At 39.1% G+C, this 18,671-nt stretch overlaps 1 protein-coding gene across 4 annotated transcripts in view; it reads left to right on the top strand.

Moving 5' to 3' along the window:
* Positions 1-18,671, top strand: part of LOC129707442 (RIPOR family member 3-like) — a 144,605-nt gene that overhangs the window by 17,288 nt on the left and 108,646 nt on the right. The window contains exon 1 of one of the 4 annotated variants that reach the window (XR_008725182.1): positions 570-1,855. The exons of 1 other annotated variant lie outside the window; for it this stretch is intronic. The gene's annotated coding sequence lies outside the window, so the exon portion shown is untranslated. Of the gene's footprint in view, positions 1-569; positions 1,856-18,671 lie in introns of those variants that run through there. 2 more of the 4 variants (XM_055652472.1, XM_055652475.1) reach the window with 2 other exon arrangements.

Here is an 18,671-nt window from a genome sequence, read left to right on the forward strand (position 1 = left end):
TTATTCCTTATCTTGATTTTCCTGTGGAGTTTCCAGAAATTAAAACATATTTTTCAGGACATTGTTGTGATTACTTGCGAAAGAAGATGTTTTAAATAACTTTACTTTTTCTTTGTTTGAACATTAATTTACTAATTGTAAAAGTATAGGGATGGGGAAAATATCAAAATTAGATATTCAAGAAAAATTCAATTGTATACCAAAGGCAAAAATTTGCAGGCTGTTGCTCTCCAAATTAACCTGGAAGCAGGCAAGCCAGAAGGATGAAGTCTTTGGACAACACAATCATAGTGATGTGCATCTAAAGTGGTAAGTGGCAAAATGGAGAGGGTCCAGAGGAGGTTTACGAGAATGACCTTGGATATGATTATGAGGAGCATTTGAAGGCCTGGACTCGCTGGAGTTTAGAAGGATGAGGGGGTTCTCATGAAAACCTATTTGATAATGAAATGCCTAGATAGAGTGGATGTGGAAAGCATGCTTTCAGTAATGGGAGTGTATTGAACCAGAGGGCACTGCTTCAGAATAAAAGGACGTACCTTTAGAATAGTGATGAGGAAGAATTTCTTTAGCCAGATGGTGATGAACCAGTTCATTTTTTTGCCACAGATGGCTCTGGAGGCCAAGACATTGGGTATTTTTATAACAGAGATTGATAAGTTCTTGATTAGTAAGGGCAAAAGTGACATGGGCAAGGCTGGACAATGGGGTTGAGAGGAAAAATAGATCAGCCAAATGGTGGAGTAGACTTTATGGACCAAATGGCCTAATTCTGCTCCTGTGAGTTATGGTCCACGAAGTCCTTTGTGATGTTGGAGATAAATAATGCATGTTAATGTTAATGCAGTGAGTATGCATTAAAATAATATCCATTCCTTCAGAATCTATAGTTTGGAATGAGGATCGTTAGGTGACCATTAGAGGTGATAATCCTGCCAGATTTCTTTTTCTATTCTGATCCAACACTTGCAAGAAACATTTATAGTTCCTAATGCTCTGAACTAACAGCTGGCTACAGAATGGCAACTTAATCTGATCCGAGGACTTAGTATCAAACTAGCTATTGCCTTTACCCAGTATTCCATTAGGGGAGCTAGATATGCATTTTTAAATAATTAACCATAGCCACGACGTGAATTTCTTGGGAAAGTATAATTTGTCAAAGGAAGCACTGGCACAGAATAAAGCAACATATACACAGTGCTGTAGTTCTGACATTTGAGGTTAAGGGAGCCTCAAATGGTTATCCCCAAGTTTCCTTTTGCAGATGTTGCAAATTGTGTCTACATACTTAACTCCGTATTTAAACAGTTACCTTCAGAGCAATAGATATGTTTTTCTTACATATATATTGCAGTAATGTCAATTAAAGTTTAATAAAGCATAATGTTTTCAGTAATTATTACGATTCTCTTGAGCATCCCAGGTAAAAGAGAAAACCATAAGTTCCGGTTAAAAAATGAAACCAGATGTTTGATTTATGACATGCAGCTGATGGCATACTGGAAACACTATACAGACTCAGCATACTGTTAATTTAGGAACTACTTTAACAGTTCCCGAGCTAGCTGTACTGCACCACAGGAAATAGATGGAAATATAGAGTTTAAACTCCATCCTGTTAGGTGACAGTATGTTGAAGCACCGCAGAACAGAGAGTTCCTTATTGCTTCTTGGAATTTATTTTTTGATAACATTTCCAAGTACCACTCCTAAGATATATTGTTATCAGTAGCATGCATATGGTGCATTTATGTAATTCTTGTAAACGCCACATCATTGCAAAAATATCCTACAGTGCATTAAGTCACATGTGACCTCAGGAGGAATTAAGGCATCAGGACATTACACAGAGGTAAGCAGCAAATTTTTTTAATAAGTAATACCAAGAAAAGAAATTAGCTGTATGTGACAAGTAAATTATTCTAGAATGACTATCATTCCTACCATTGAAAATTGGTACGACATACTTACTCAACATGATACAAAAATTGTTATAAAGCAAACTGGTCTCAAACATTCAACTGACTTTGTTTCAAATACTGCTGTGACAGAATTGCAGCAAATGATTGTTTCACAAATCCTAAATCAATCTTGTATTCCACATTTCATTGAGTCCTAGGTGCATGTTTTATCTACAGCATATTGTTCTTCAAAATGTTTCCTGCAACGTTTCAATGCTTTTTAAAATAAAGGGTATCAAAATACATTGGAAAGCAATCCTTGAGAAGTTGGTGGAAGTAGATTCAATGGTAACTTGCAAGTGGGAATTGAATGAATGATTAATAAGGAAATACACAAGTGTAAGACTACAGGAATAGAGCATAGGAGTTGGACTAATTTGTGAATTCTTTCAATGCCCCACTATTGGAAGAGTGGGTAGATTGGATATATTTTTGTTACAAGATTCTGTCATTCTAGGATTATTTTCATTTGTTACCGCAACATATTGATGATATTTTCAAGGTGCATGTAGGTTTTCATTCTGGTGCAAACTTGTGTTACTCCATTTAAAGCTTGCATCTGGAAAATAAATTACTGATAATGTATGTAATTATTATTGCCAGGATTTTGCCATAAATGCCATGTGCTTTTTCATGCCTATTTTGACGATTTCACCAAGATAATGCCTTTTTCATGATCGACTGTCTAAATCAGCTTTTTTTTGCTATTTTGTAAAAGGTCGTGCTATTTTCTCTAATTGTACCGTGATTGCAATGAGGTTTTCTATGTTAACACATTAATATTAATCTTATTATTAACATGTTAACATAGTATTACTTACAAAAATATTTCCACCACCGGAGCAAAACCAGGGTTGCCACCGTAGGTCGTTCATTCGTTTGTGCCGCTGCCCGCTGGTTCAGCCTTCTCCAAGATCTATTTAAGAAAGAACTGCAGATGCTGGAAAAATCGACGGTAGACAAAAAATGCTGGAGAAACTCAGCGGGTGAGGCAGCATCTATGAAAAGAAGGAATAGGCCACGTTTCGGGTCGAAACCATTCTTCAGACTGATGTGGGGGGGGGGGGCGGCAGGAAAAAGAAAGGAAGAGGTGGAGACAGTAGGACTAGAAGGAGAGCTGGGAAGGGTGAGGGGGAGGAGGGAGAAGACGAGGGCTATCTAAAATTAGAGGTCAATGTTAATACTGCTGGGGTGTAGACTACCCAAGCAAAATACCCAAGCTTGTCTCTTCACTACATTCACTGCTGGCTCTAGTCGCAAATCTGAGTTTTCGAGTGATCTGTGCAAGGCATTCATTGATGCTGGAATTCCACTGTGGAAATTGGAAAACAAATCTCTCGGAGGTAGACAAAAGTGCTGGAGAAACTCAGCGGGTGAAGCAGCATCTATTGAGCAAAGGAAATAGGCAACGTTTTGGGCCGAAATCCTTCTTCAGACTGATGTGTTTTTTTAGAGAACCTCTCAGAGGTTTTTTAGATAAATAAACAGAGGAACATATACCGAGCGAGTCATCATTACAGAAAAATGATGTTGACAGCAACTTCAACATTGTTGTGCAGAAAATTAGAGATGAAATTGCATGCAACAAAATATGGATCTCGATAGACGAGACAACCGATGCTGTGGGGAGATATGTTGCCAATGTGGTAATCCGTACCTTGGAGGCAGATCAACCATCAAAGGAGTATTTGTTGACATCGGAAGTATTGGAGAAGTCGAACAGCTCAACTATTGCTCAGTTGTTTACATCTTCACTTGCTGTACTTTGGCCAGATGGTATAAAACACGAGAATGTACATCTGTTTGTGACTGATACATTCCGTACATGAAAAAATCTGCTCGTGCTCTTAAAGTTTTATTCCCCAAAATGTTGCATTTGACATGCTTAGCACAAAGACATTTTCTAATGTCAAGAAAATCTTCCTCAAAGCACCGTCATGTGTGCAGTTGTTCAAGGAAATGGCACCCGGGATTCCGCTACCATCTCAGCCCGTTTTGACTAGGTAGGGTACATGGCTCTCTGCTGTACTCTACTATGCTGCAAATTTTGAAAAGATAAAATAAATCGTCAACTGTTTTAGAAACATAGAAACATAGAAAATAGGTGCAGTAGGAGGTCATTCGGCCCTTTGGGCCAGCACCGCCATTCATTGTGATCATGGCTGATTGTTCCCTATCAATAACCCGTGCCTGCCTTCTCCCCATATCCCTTGACTCCACTAGCCCCTAGAGCTCTAACTAACTCTCTCTTAAATCCATCCAGTGACTTGGCCTCCACTGCCCTCTGTGGCAGGGAATTCCATAAGTTCGCAACTATGTGGGTGAAAACGTTTTTTCTCACCTCAGTCTTAAATTACTTCCCCTTTATTCTAAGACTGTGGCCCCTGGTTCTGGACTTGCCCAACATTGGGAACATTTTTCCTGCATCTAGCTTGTCCAGTCATTTTATAATTTTATATGTTTCTATAGAAACATAGAAAATAGGTGCAGGAGTAGGCCATTCGGCCCTTCGAGCCTACACCGCCATTCAATATGATCATTGCTGATCATCCAACTCGGTATCCTGTACCTGCCTTCTCTCCATACCCCCTGATCCCTTTAGCCACAAGGGCCACATCTAATTCCCTCTTAAATATAGCAATCAACTAGCCTCAACTACCTTCTGTAGCAGAGAATTCCACAGATTCACCACTCTCTGTGTGAAATTTATTTTTCTCATCTCGATCCTAAAAGACTTCCCCCTTATCCTTAAACTGTGACCCCTTGTTCTGGACTTCCCCAACATCGGGAACAATCTTCCTGCATCTAGCCTGTCCAACCACTTAAGAATTTTGTACGTTTCTATAAGATCCCCCCTCAATCTTCTTAATTCTAGCGAGTACAAGCCGAGTCAATCCAGTCTTTCTTCATATATGAAAGTCCTGCCATCCCAGGAATCAGTCTGGTGAACATTCTCTGTACTCCCTCTATGGCAAGAATGTCTTTCCTTTGAAGAAGAAGAATCTGCTGCAGTCAGGATGTCAGTGAAATCATGCAGAAAAGCTCCCTCCACCGCGATCTTGTGTTTATTGCTTCCAATTTTGCAAACTTCCCACAAGCTATCACTTCCCTTGAGAAACGTTGCGAAACATTAGTGAATAACTTGCAGGTTTTCAACAAAGTAACTGACAATATACGTAAAATTCCTGGCGATGTAGGTAAAGTTATACAAGGAAAATGTGAGAGTGATTTTAGCTAACATAGATCTTGAAGAAATACAAAATATTAGCTCAAAGGTAGTTGTAATGCACAAGATATCGACATGAATAAAGAGTTGGTAGCTTGTTTTGTGTATGTACCAGTGACCTCTGATGAGGTAGAAAGAAGATTTTCACAACTGAAGCATATTCTGTCTGACACAGCATAGTGTAACACCAGATCATTTGAAAAAATGCTAGTAATTATGTGCAACCAGACAACTTTGGTCATTTAATGTAGTAAGCCTTTATATTAATATAAATATATATTGTATCGTCCATCGAGAGCCTGCTGACATACTGCATTACAGCATGGTATGGCAGCTGCACCATGGCAGACAGGGAGAGGCTTCAGAGGGTAACCAGGACAGCGCAGAGGATCATTGGTTGCCCTCTCCCCTCCCTGATGGACATCTACACCTCCCGCTGCCTTAGCAGGGCAAAGAAGATCACCAAAGACAGCTCCCATCCTGCGTTTGGACTGTTCGACCTGCTGCCCTCTGGAAGGCGCTATAGGTGCATCAAATCCAGGACAAACAGACTCAGGAATAGCTGCTTCCCGAGAATTATATCTACCATAAATTCAAATCCACACATGCACTGACTACACCGCCCAACACGGACTTCCATCTGTATATATGTATATATGTATGTAGCGCCGTAGAATTTGTGCACCTATTCCCCCCCCCCCCCCCCCATCTCCCTTCTGTTTTGTTTTTCTGTTTCTTGTTTTTTGTGTAAAATTGTATGTATGCACTGAGTACGAGCAGCTTTCAGTTTCACTGTACATGTATAGTGACAATAAATGGCATATCTATCTATCTATATTATCATTTTTAACCATATTTTGATGGTGGAAATAATGCCTTTTTATGCCTTTTTTTGTCAATAAATGCCTTCTTTCGTAATGTTATTATGCCTTTTTGTCTGCCTATTTTGCAGTTTTTTAGCGCCTAAACATCCTGGCTCTAGTAATTATAAACACATTGCACTACAGTTTATACTGCAGTATACCAGTAAACGAAACGTGTGTTGTTTATATTCAGGCTGTTGCTAACCCTTCTGAGATAGCAGGAGAGTAATCCCAGAACTTCATTCTTAACACAATTTATCATGCTCCCAACTATCAATTTCTCTCTACTGTGCTAGGCATAAAATGTCACATGGGTTGATAGTAAAACATAAACCACTCTCCACCATCAATTTTAAATAAATTGCTACCTTTAACAGTTTGTATTATTGTATTATCAAGAATCCCATGATAAAACAAAACAAGAAACAATTTTCTCCCTTTACCTTTCAATTAATTATTTTGACAAAAAAACTATTAGCTGTAACTATAAGATTATCTCATTTAAATTTGTGCTAAGATTATTCTTATCAGAGGTCCTCGTCAGTAACAAATTTGGATTAGCAGCATTTTTGGAGGCCCATGAGGGCTTTTAGTTTTTCCCAAATGCTGTCAAAGGCACGTACCCACTCTTGAGAATATTAGCAAGTGTGTAACAAACTTCTGCAGGAAATATGCTGTGCACAGTAATGTCAATCACCAGGCAATTTTGATTTAGCGCTGTTGCACTCAATTTAGCGCAGCGAGACAATGTTATCATTGAGGCAAATTAATGTTATTAGTTAAAAAATCCCTTCTGACGGCAAAGGAAAATTTTTTCTTAAATTTGTTAGAAGGGTGAATGTTTTGCTATCATCTCATGCGATCTAAGATGCCAGACAGTGAACTAGCATCATTTCATACCTGAGAGCAGCACAAAAGACCACAAGGCGTTATTAAGATTATAAGCTTCCCCAGAGTGCAAAATAGGAAACCATTCTGGGAACATCCCAGTGTCCAGCTTGGAGTAATGCAATTTAGCACCACAATTAAAATTCACATCCATGTTGGGAATATCGCCAATGTTTTGCAAAAACAAATTAAAAAATCATCTTAGAATGACAGAATTGTGCAGCACAGAAAGAGGCCAATATACCCACTGTGTCAATGGTGGGACTGAAAGAGTTAACGAATTCGTCCATTCCTCTGCCTTATTCTTGTAGTCCGACACTTGCGTGTTTCATTATGTTTTATTTCCCGTTTGCAAGTTACTCCTTGTATCAGTGGAGGACGTCAGTCAGGAAGGTGAGAGTGGGAAAGTGAATTCAAGTGGCAGGCGACTTGAAACTCAGGATCACTCCAGACAGGCGTTCATCAAAGTGATCACCAATGTTGTAATTGGTTTCACTAATGCAGATAAGGCCTCATTGCAAACAGTAAATGCAGTGCATTAGACTGAAAGAAGGCCAAGTGCATAATAGTTTCACCTCGAATGATTGTTTGGGTTTCTGGCTGGTGGGAAGAAAAAAGTTGGAAGGATAGGTGGCTTGCATTGGAAGTTCCATAAGATGGGGCATGGTAGGCCAGGACTGAAAAGTAGACCATCAAGTTGTGAAGGGAGTGATGCCCTTTGTGCTGCAGTGGGAGATGAGGGGTGTATATATATATATATACCTGGTGATGGAAGACAAATGCAATGGAGACGAAGGGACTTAAAAAATTGAAGAATTGTCATTCCCCAAGAGGACGGGACGAAGTATATTCAAGATAGCTGTGGGAGTCTATGGAAATGCAGTGGCTATTGGTTGCTATCCTATCCCTTAAGATGGAAATGGAGAAATGCAGAAAGGGAAGGGAAGAATTTGATGGATCAGGTGAAGGCAAAAGCAGAATGGAAATTGGCAATATTTTCTATTTGATTTCTGTACTAATGGAATTGTTGAGGTGTCAGAGAAAAGGTTGGCGAGCAGGCTTTTGTAGGAAACGCCGCCCTTGCTCCCCCTCCCCCTCGTCGCAATAGGGAGAGCGTCCCTCTAATCCTTACCTTTTACCCAATCAGCCATCGCAAACAACACAATCATCTGACATTTTTGCCACCTCCAACGGGACCCCACCACCAGTCACAAATTCCAATCTCCACCCCTTTCCACCTTCCGCAGGGATCTTTTTTCCTGAAACTCCCTGCTTAACTCATCCCTGCCTACCCAAACCCAACCCCTCCCCAAGTACTTTCTCCTGAAACCGCAGGAGATGCAACACCAATCCCTATACCTCCTCCCTCGACTCTGTCCAGGAACTCCGATAGTCCTTTCAGGGTAGACAAAGGCTCACTTGCACCTCCTCCAATCTCATCTACTGTGTCCGTTGTTCAAGATGTGGACTCTTATACATCGGCGAGACCAAACATAGACTGGGTGATCGTTTCGCTGAACGCCTGGATCTACCTGATCTCCCAGTTGCCAAACACTTTAATTCCCCTTCCCATTCACAAACTGACCTCTCTGTTTCTTGGCCTCGTCCATTGTCAGAGTGTTGCCAAATGCAAATTGGAGGAACAGCATCTCATATTTCGCTTGGGCAGCTTACAACCCAGTGATATGAATATTGATTTCTCTAACTTCAAGTAACCCCTCCATTCCCTCTCCATCCCTCCCCCACCCAAGTCGTACCAGCTTCAAAGTCGTCTTGTTGAATCTCATTGTCTGTACTCATTCTCACCTAACAAACAGCTACCAACAGTTTCCTTTATCATTGTTACTTTTTTGCATATTTTTCATTAATTTGTTCTACATCTCTTTACTTCACCGTCTATATTTCACTTTCCCCAGACTCTCAGTCTGAAGAAGGGTCTCGACCTGAAACGTCACCTATTCCTTTTCTCCAGAGATGCTGTCTGACCCGTTGAGTTATTCCAGATTTTTATGTTTATCATCGAGATAAGAGACAATATTCCTTTGCAAATTCATTATTTCCCTTCTTCATCTATTAAGCTGTAATATTTTGCTATTTTGAACGAATGGAGAGAAAAGGAATAATAATGGCATAACTTCAAGTAAATGCTGCCCGTTCCATGTCAAAATGTGGGGTTTCTTTCACATGAGTGCAATAGATCCAGAAGTCCTGAGTGAATGCAGAAGTTCGAAACTTGCAGGCTGCTCTTTGCTAGCAATTCCTCAATTGCACTCCAACTTTGGAGGCCCTGCGGAGACAGCAAAAGAGCACGACCTTGCTACAATTTCCCAATACTTAATGCTGGGAAAAGTGCCTGCTGAACCTGAACCAGGCTAGACATCACGCAGGAACAGCAAGTCCTCTCACTTCGATGAAGAGGAATAGTTCCAAAAGGCAAGGGTATGCATCAGTATATTTACATTTTCTCAATTATGTCGTCAGTTAATTGTTTTTCTTTGCTTTCATGTGTTTTTGAATAATTACAATTTTTATATGTTTTCTGATTTTTACTTTTTTGTTGATTGCTCCATTGATGACAATAGTTTTTGAATTGAAAGTGAGTATTCCAAAGTGTCAGGCAAATAATAGTCTGCCGGGTTTAGAATTATGGCTTCTGATCAATCACCCACTTGGCAGAAAATAGTTTTCCTTTTCTATTTTCTTGCAAAGTCATTGGTCATTTGAAAACATCCTCTTTTCAGACCACCTATCAACTTTTCCTGTTCCAAATACAACAGTGCTGACTTCACCAACCTTTCATTGTGGCAACTCATAGGTTCTGTTTCCTCCTGGAACTATTTCCCTTCATTTAAGTGAAAGGACGTGGTGTTCCTGCATGATGGCTAGCCTGGTTCAGGTTAGCTCCTTGTACAATCAGTGTTCAGAACCTATAATTTAAAATGTATTTTAAAACAATCTTGCTTTTCCTCCTGGTTGCCCAGCACGATTCCGGTTGTAAATTCTTGATAAACCATGGCGGTACCTACTAAATGAAACACATCATCAGATATATTTTCCTCATTTGTCTCATAATTTGCCATGAGGAATATCTATTTGCCTGAGCATCAATCATTGTTAGGCACGGTACAGGGGAGTACTTAACATTAGAAAGGATTGATTCCCAAATGACTGTTAACTTATTCTTTAGGATGTTTTTGTAATTACTTTCTGCAACATGCAGCCTTTTGTGTTTAAATGTTACTAGACCAAGTGCAGACCCGTTGGGTCTGCTCCCCCAATGGTGTGATCCCCCAACCTAATATTCCACCATGCACCCGTCCCCTCCAATGGAACTGAAGCCATTCCCAAATGTAAGATTCCAGCACTCCCCTGCCTCCCTCAGCAGTGGATTTAAAAGAAAATCCAATTGCACCTCCCCTGCCTGCTGCAGCAGTGAAAAGTTCAGAGTGTTCCTGTCTTGTAACTTTGTTTCGAAGTGTGTTGGAAGCTGATAGGAAGGAGCAGCCGTCAACGAATCAAAAGGCAGAAAGGCAGCCGGACGGCAGCCGGTCGGATGGCACGAGAGTTTTATATATTAATAGAAAAAATAGATAGATGTCAAATTTGTGAAGCCTATTGTGTAACGGTCAAAGGAGAACTAAATTCCTGAACTTTGCCTGGGAGCTCATTATGATTGATTGAATGGCATAACCTGGCAGTTCCAGAGTTGGACAGATTGTTTGACCACATGCAAAGTTTTATTCCAGCTTCTGAAAATCCAGGGTAAATGTTGCCATACTTAATAATTTCACACAAGTAACACATATCATAGGTTTAATAGAAACCAAACGAAAACACACTCACCAGTGCTTCTCAGAGAATTATTGTGTTGTAGCGTCAAACAGCATGGAAATAGGCCCTTCGGTCCAGCTTGCCCATGCTGACCAAGTTGCCCCATCTACACTAATCTCACCTGCCCACATTTTGTTCATATCCCTCAAAACCTCTCCTATCCCAGTACCTATCCAAATGTCTTTTAAATATTGTCATTTGAAATATGTTTTTGAATTTCACTTCCTTCGCAACTGCAAATATTTGGTATCGCAAATTAGTCTCGTTAACATGAATATTGCTTAAAATCGTTTAAAATTTAAAAAATGATCATATAATGGTACAGAAGTGATATATTTAGAGATACATTTAAAGAAATGTGAAATTACCAATTCTTTAGCCTAGCACCAGTTGTAGAAAATCTGTGATGAAGGATGCAATAAAAGAACGCTTTGGAAAACCTAGTAGGATTGAACAGTCAACATCGATTAATGAAAGGAAAATCAGATTTGACTAATCATTGTAGCTCATTTGGGATGTTATTAGTAGAATAGATGAGGAGATACCAGTGGCTGAGTGTTTTGGGAAAGTCCCATTCAGGAGTTTGGCTCACAAGGTTAGGGCATGTGGATTTAGGTAGAATGTACCGGGACTCACCAACAGATTTTATAGTTTAAAAGCCCTATTTATCTTGATAGTTATTTAATGCAGTAGCAGACTGATCCCAACTTATTTCAAGTGAAGTCTATTCCAGCGGATCAGTTCTCTTCTCCAGTATTAATGCCTGCACCCCACACTTTGTAACTCAGTTCTATTGCACAGTCTTTGAGCTTATCACTCATCTGCCTCTTTGTATTGACCCTCTACCAATTTTCTCATTAATGGGGTAATAATTTAAAAAAAAATTGTTCTTGTGGTTCTCGTCAAACTCTCTTTCTTGGTTCTGCCCCTATCATTGTTATCCATATGGATACAGATAACTGAATCCTGCTCCCTCCTACTCCAATTCATCTCCAGTCAGGAGAAGATGTCCCTCATGATGGCACCAAGTAGGCAACGGAGCCTTTGCCCTCTGCAGTCATGAAAAAGAGACACAGCATCTGTCCAGTTAACTGTATTATGTCTCCATCCATCCTAGTTGGCCAGATTATTGACTGTTACACTTATTGAGATGGTGAACCGATTGAGCTGTTAGGTGAAACATTCTAGGATTTTGACCTAGCAATAATGAAAAAAATGGCTGTACCTCACTGAATCACAGTGGTTGGTAACATGGAAGAGAATTTACCAATAGTAGTGCTTTCGTTTCAGAAGTGCTTTTGAATGAGTCTTAAAGCCATTGTCCATTGGTGATGAAAGGACTGAATGTTTAGTTGGAGGATTGGGTGTCAATTATAGCAGCAGCTTCCTCTCCAACAGTGAGTGTCATTTGAGTATTTAACCAAAATAGGCAGAGAGATTTCCATGACATTCCTGATGTACCTATTTTTTGCTGGCAAGGTATTAAAAAGTCAGATGAGCCACTTAAGGGGAAAAAAACTTAAGCACTGATCTGCTCTTGTATCTGAAGTTTTTATGGGGCTGGCCAAGTATTATTTTTGGCCAGTGAAGACTACGATAGGATGTTGCTAATATAAGTGATGTTAACATTCCTAATGCCACACAGAACAATCCTAATGCCACACAGTCATTTTTTGTTGTTGCAAACTATCTTTGCCTCTGCATACATCTTAATTCTGTCATTATTTGTCTTTATATATAGTCTATATATAGTCTACTCATTCCCAACCCTTGCCTTGAGTCATTCAAGGTGAAACGGGCATTTACTTAGCACCCTGGAAAATCGCACCGGTTGTATTTTTCTTCCTTGGTCTGGCTGTAGACTGCACATGGTGAATATTTAGAAAATACTGGATTCTACCCCTACTTTTACATCAAAGGTACTAATAATTTAACTGGCAGATGAGAATATAAGGTAGAATGGCACAGTTTCTTTCTCCCCTGACTGTTGTGACTTCATTGCCAATGTTAGCCAGGTGAAATGTTTAGTATATCTTTATTGTAAAAGGCACAGTGTTTGGTCGTGTGAGAGGAGGAGGCTGATAAGATGAGCACATTTGAACTCTTCAAGGCAGAGGGAACTGTGGGATGAATGGAAAATATAGCGTGAGAAGGAGGCACAAATTAGTTCAGGATAATGATTTAATATGGTTTACAGCGGCACAGTGGTGCGGTGGTAGCACCTGAGATCCAGGCTCGATCCTGACTATGGGTGTTGTCTATATGCAGTTTATATGTTCTCCCTGTGACCGCATGGGTTTTCGCCAGGTGCTTTGGTTACCTCCCACGCTCCCAAAACGTACAGATTTACAGGTAATATTGTAGGCTGTAGAAAGGGTGTATGTTTCATCCCAATGCCCTCAGCTTGTTCATTTTGGTAGTGAAATGTGTGGAATAAATATTAATATGAAAACACCATCAGAAGCAAGAAGCCTGACATTTTGAATTTTACCTCCTTCAAAGAGCATTGATGTTTCTGTGCAAGATCTAGGTGGAATGCGGATGATGCGACCAGCTCATTGGATTAAATTGTTCCTTTGTCAATGAAAAATGTAGGTACCTGGCTCAAACAATAGAGAATATCCAGTCCTCAAACAACTTCACTGGCTTCCCATCTCCCACCGGATCACCTACAAAATCCTGATCCTCACCTACAAAGCCCTCCACCATCTGACCCCCCCCCATATCTCACTGACCTCCTCTCCCCCTACCAACCCTCACGGGTCCCTCAGATCCACATCAGCTGGTCTCCTCTCCATCCACAAGTCCAACCTCCGCAGTTTTGGGGACAAAGCCTTCTCCAGGGCAGCTCCAAGGCTCTGGAACTCCCTCCCCCAACTGATCCGCAATTCCGTGTCCCTCACCATCTTCCAGCCCCGCCTCAAACCCATCTCTTCACCTCTGCCTATCCTTAGCCCCACGTGCCGCCCCTTTTCATCTGTGCATTAATTGCCTCATACTGTGTTTTGTATTGAATTCTGGATTTACTTTGTGTACTAGTCATGTCTCTACTATTTATTTCATTCCCCTTACATGTTTTTCCTCTACCTGCTAAATTTTTGTAAGGTGTCCTTGAGACTCTTGAAAGGCGCCCATAAATAAAATGTATTATTATTCTTATTAATATATCACACTCTGTCCTCAAAGCAAAAAGGTTTATGTGTATTTTTGTAATAAGTCCTGTCCAACGGAATAGGGCTTACAAACTTCAAACTCAGGTCAAAAATGTTGTTCCAGGCATACACAAAAAGAAGAAATTACACATTGACAGCTAGGCTTTGGTACTGTTTTCAATAACATTGATAATAAGTGTGAGGTCATTATACTATCTGTAGGGTCTCCTCGATTCACCAATATTTCACCTTGGTCTTTGATGGCTTTATGTGCTCCTTATCATGCAAACTCTCTCTATAGCTATCCACATACTGTATGCCACAAAGATTTACACAGTATGTGTAAGTGAAAAGGGGGTTGCCTGCTCCCAAATCTCTGCTCACCCCGGCTGTATGAGTTGGATTATGTGGTTACCTCCACTATAATGGCACGATTACACTTGTAGCTAGGTCTAGGTAGCAGATGTACAGGATTCCTGAAATTACATGCTTTTAATACGAATTACTGGGAAAAAGCTTATAATTGTTCTCCTCCAAAATGCACAATGTTGCATGAGATGGACGCATAAAAATCAAACATTAATGGCAATGCAACAAACTATCTAGGATGCAGTATGCAGCACTACGATTGCTTGTTTATTATAGGCTAGTAATCCTTTAGCCAATATCTGTAAGCCGAGCCACCAAATCTTGGATCATTCATCTGTGCCACAGATTGTTGTATATCATTTTATCTTTCAGATGCAGTCTTAACTCACTATTGACTCACTTCCTGTGAATACAAGATGGAAAGAGTTGCATTATATCCTATTAGTTTGGAATGCACATTGCAATAGTAACAATATAAGCAGAGTTGGAGTTTGTTACATAATCTGAATGCTACATTGAGGCAAAAACATTCTCCTTCTTGTTATAAAATAACTTTCATAATCAGTACTTGTAGATATTCTTTGTTGTGCCAAATATTTCTGTGGTGACATTTTTTGCAAAAGTATCTCTGAAGATATACAATAATGTGGATGCGTACATCAGTTTTGTCATTGGTCCAAATCTCTCAAAATAATTGACTTTGATTATATTAAGTTACTTGTGATGTTATTGGTGGCACTGACATCATTAATTATTCCAATTATGTTTGGTAACTGACAGATAACCTTGCAGAGGTCAATTTTTATTCAAGTGAAATTAATAAAATGTATATCCGGTGGTTAATTCATCCCTAGATTACCACGAACCAATGCCTGCTTTGTTCTGTACTTAATACCACACTATTGTCAAAATTGAAATCTGATACCTAATGCAAATCAGAAGTCATATCTTTCTTGCTAGTCATTAACTCAAGATTTAAGTTATCCTTGAAGTTGGATATTGTCATAAAATACTGTCAATCAAAAATTCATAATTATACACCACTAGCAGGTTTATTTTGGAATAATGAGTAGCTTTCAAATTGAAATCAATGCTTGTTCAAAAAACAAGAGTGGCTGAATTGGATAGCCCCTCGTTAAAGGGCACAAATTTTATGATGCACAATTAATAAGCATTCATTAGACAAGCTATAGTTACTATATATCTTGATGCTACATGTTTATTAAAAGGAATTAAGAATGTGTTCAGTTCTAACATTGCTATTTAGTTCAGCAATAGACCCAGTTCTATGTGGTTAGTATAAGTTAAATCAAATCTAAGTTGCATTATGCAATCTCCAGTAGCCGCGCTTTCCTTCAATACAATGCTCCAAAGTCATATTCTGTGGGTTCCTTTAAGATTTTTTTCTGACCTACCTACAGGTCTGCAATATTGTCATCATCCGTTATGACAGCACCCTCTCACTTAGATAGTTTAATTTATTACTGTCATGTGTACCGAGGTACACGTGCCAAGCTTTTTTGTTGTGTGCTATCCAGTCAGCAAAAAGACAATACATTGTTACATTCAAGCAGTCCAACGTGTACGGATCCAGGATAAAGATAATGATGTCTAGTGCAAGATAAAGTCCAGTAAAGACCGATTAAAGATAGTCCAAGGGTCTCCAATGAGGTAGGTTGTAGGTCAGGACCACTCTCTAGATGGTGATAGGAGGGTTCTGTTGCCTGAAAATAGCTGCAAAGAATTAGCATTCACCATAGTTGGAGTTGTGGCCAGTGACAAACCAGAAACTCTAGAATCCTTCTAGAAATCACAATATCCTCATACCCTGACAATGTTTCAGGTTTGGACTCTCCTCCCGATGAAGAAGACTCTCAACCCAAATGCCATGTGTCCATTTCCCTCTACAAATGCTGCCTGCACCACTGAGTTCCTCTAGTAGTTCGTCTTTTGGTTACGATTTATAATCTCTTGTGTCTCTGTCCTCATGTTTAGTTATTTTTCTGACATTGCCACAAGTGTCTTAAGATTTACATGCACCACTTACTTTTCCCATCTCTGTTCTCCCTTTGGTGCAGCTCAATATGCTTTCCATCTTTAAGAAAGCCAAGATATGCAATCAGGGCAAGTGATTTCCTAGGAGAGCATAGACACTGTGAGCTGCTGTCAAAGGACAATAGATCTACATTATAACCACTCATTGTACCCATGACCCTTAAAAGCTATGAGGTAGACGTTTTCTCAACAGTCTGTCTTTGGTTTGGAGTTGGCTGTATAATTCCTGATCCATTTAATCAACCCAATTATTCTAGGAATGAAGATATATATCTAGGTCTGCAACAATATTAACTTTTACCTAAGAGATGCAGAATATTTACAAAATTGCTTTGTTATCATACAACTGACATTGAAGAAATTGATGTTAAAAATGCACATTTTCTTTTGAAACTTAGAGAGTTTGCAAAACTGGAAAAACTTCCCTACATTGTGTTCTGGTTTGTGGTTATGGTCCCACACTACAGGAAGGGTTAGGATGATTAAATTATAGAGGGGACAGAAAATATTCACGAGGATATTGCCAGGACTGGAGGGCTTGATTTATAAGGAGAGATTGGATAGGTTGGGATTGTTTACACTGAGATGAAGGAGTCTGAGGGATGACCTTATGGAGATTTATAAAATTATGAGGGCACAGATAGGGTAGATAGCTACATTTCTTTCCCCCAGTGTAGGGGATTCTAAAACTAAAGAATATAGGTTTACAATGAAAGGGGAAAGATTTAAAGGGATCTGAGGCAAGTTTTTCACGGTATATGGAACAAACTGCCAGAGGAGGTAGCAGAGGGGATACAATGATAATGTTTCAAAATTATCTGGACAGATACATGGATAGGAAAGTGTTATAGGTTAATGCCCAAACACAGGCAAATTAAATTAGTTTAGATCGACTTCTCAATGGATGAGTTTGGCCAAATGACCTGTTTTTGTGCTGCTTAATGCAGTGAATCAATGAACTGATTTCATATTGTGGTGTCTGATATGAACCAATATGCTAAATTGATTAACTGTTCAGTGAATATTTCTGCCTTTCTTCAATTTGTACACGATGTAATCAGCCCATTTGTTATTTGTAATGAGAACTTAACGAGAGTTCTTATTTATTATTCTGCATGCAAAATTCAACTAATTTCCATCATGTAGCAGCACATCAATTAAATGCAGCTCCCAATAAATGTAACTTTATTCAGGATATTTGTTACATATTTTGTGCACTGGTGATATATTTTAGATATTTTCCTTTTTTATTGAGCAAAATAAATTTGCATTATGCTTTCCTCAATGCAAATTGAGCAATTTCATTCAAATAAATAAATGGAATGCTTTTCCTCTGAGACTAAATTATATGTCTTGGATGTAATACTTAGAAATAAAAAGGATGATTGTGAGATAAGGAAGGAAGGGTAAGGTTACCAAGCAGGAAATTTGGGAATTCCACTGTGGGTTATATTTTCATAAATCTGACTGCATGTGCCAAAAGGACCACTGAGGTCAGGTTCTCAGAGAATTCTGTCTTCTTGTGAAGAGCCAGCTAATGACCCATGGTTATCCCAACCTCTCACAACTAGTTTAAATCACAAAACCAACAACAATATGATCTCAATTACTGAATAAAGTGAGTAAATTTAATAACATAATAGTGATTTTTAACAAATTGTTTTCTTGCACGTGGCTTAATTTTTTTTTGTCTTTCTCTGTTAATTAGATCTGGAGAAATATTCTGGAAAAAACTGGGTGCATCATAATCATCTTTTTTTTTTAAACAAAAAACAGACAAAACTTGAACATAAATTCATATGTTACATGCAATCCATTGTGATGTTTTTAACTAACATCCATGTAGGTCATAAGAAGGGATAAACTTCAAACTTCCAAACCATATGGCTATTCAATTTCTTTGCAGTTTCTGCACTATTACCTTAACGTTGTATATAGAAAGTGTGACTTAGAAAGCAAGGGCCTGGATCGATCGCTGACAAGCAAGCTGCCTTATTCAAATTAGAAGCCTGCTGTTAATTTGACCATGCCTGTAAATGTGATTTTCAGCTGATCAGGAAGGATGTTTTCATAGGAAGGGAGGTAACTTGTGTGTAATATCAAAACAAAACAACATCATAACAAATAGAAAGAGTTTCTATGGATATGTAAATAGAAATAAAGTAGCTAAGGTAGATCTCTAGAGAACAAGGCTGATAAATTAATAGCAGGAGACAAACAAATGGCAGATATGTTAAATCAATTTTTTAGATTTAATTTTCACAATGTGGCATACGGCAACTATCTCCAAGATGACAAATAACAGGGAGGAACATGTAAAAAT

The sequence above is a fragment of the Leucoraja erinacea genome, chromosome 21 (assembly GCF_028641065.1).
Source record: "Leucoraja erinacea ecotype New England chromosome 21, Leri_hhj_1, whole genome shotgun sequence".
Classification (NCBI taxonomy): domain Eukaryota; kingdom Metazoa; phylum Chordata; class Chondrichthyes; order Rajiformes; family Rajidae; genus Leucoraja; species Leucoraja erinaceus.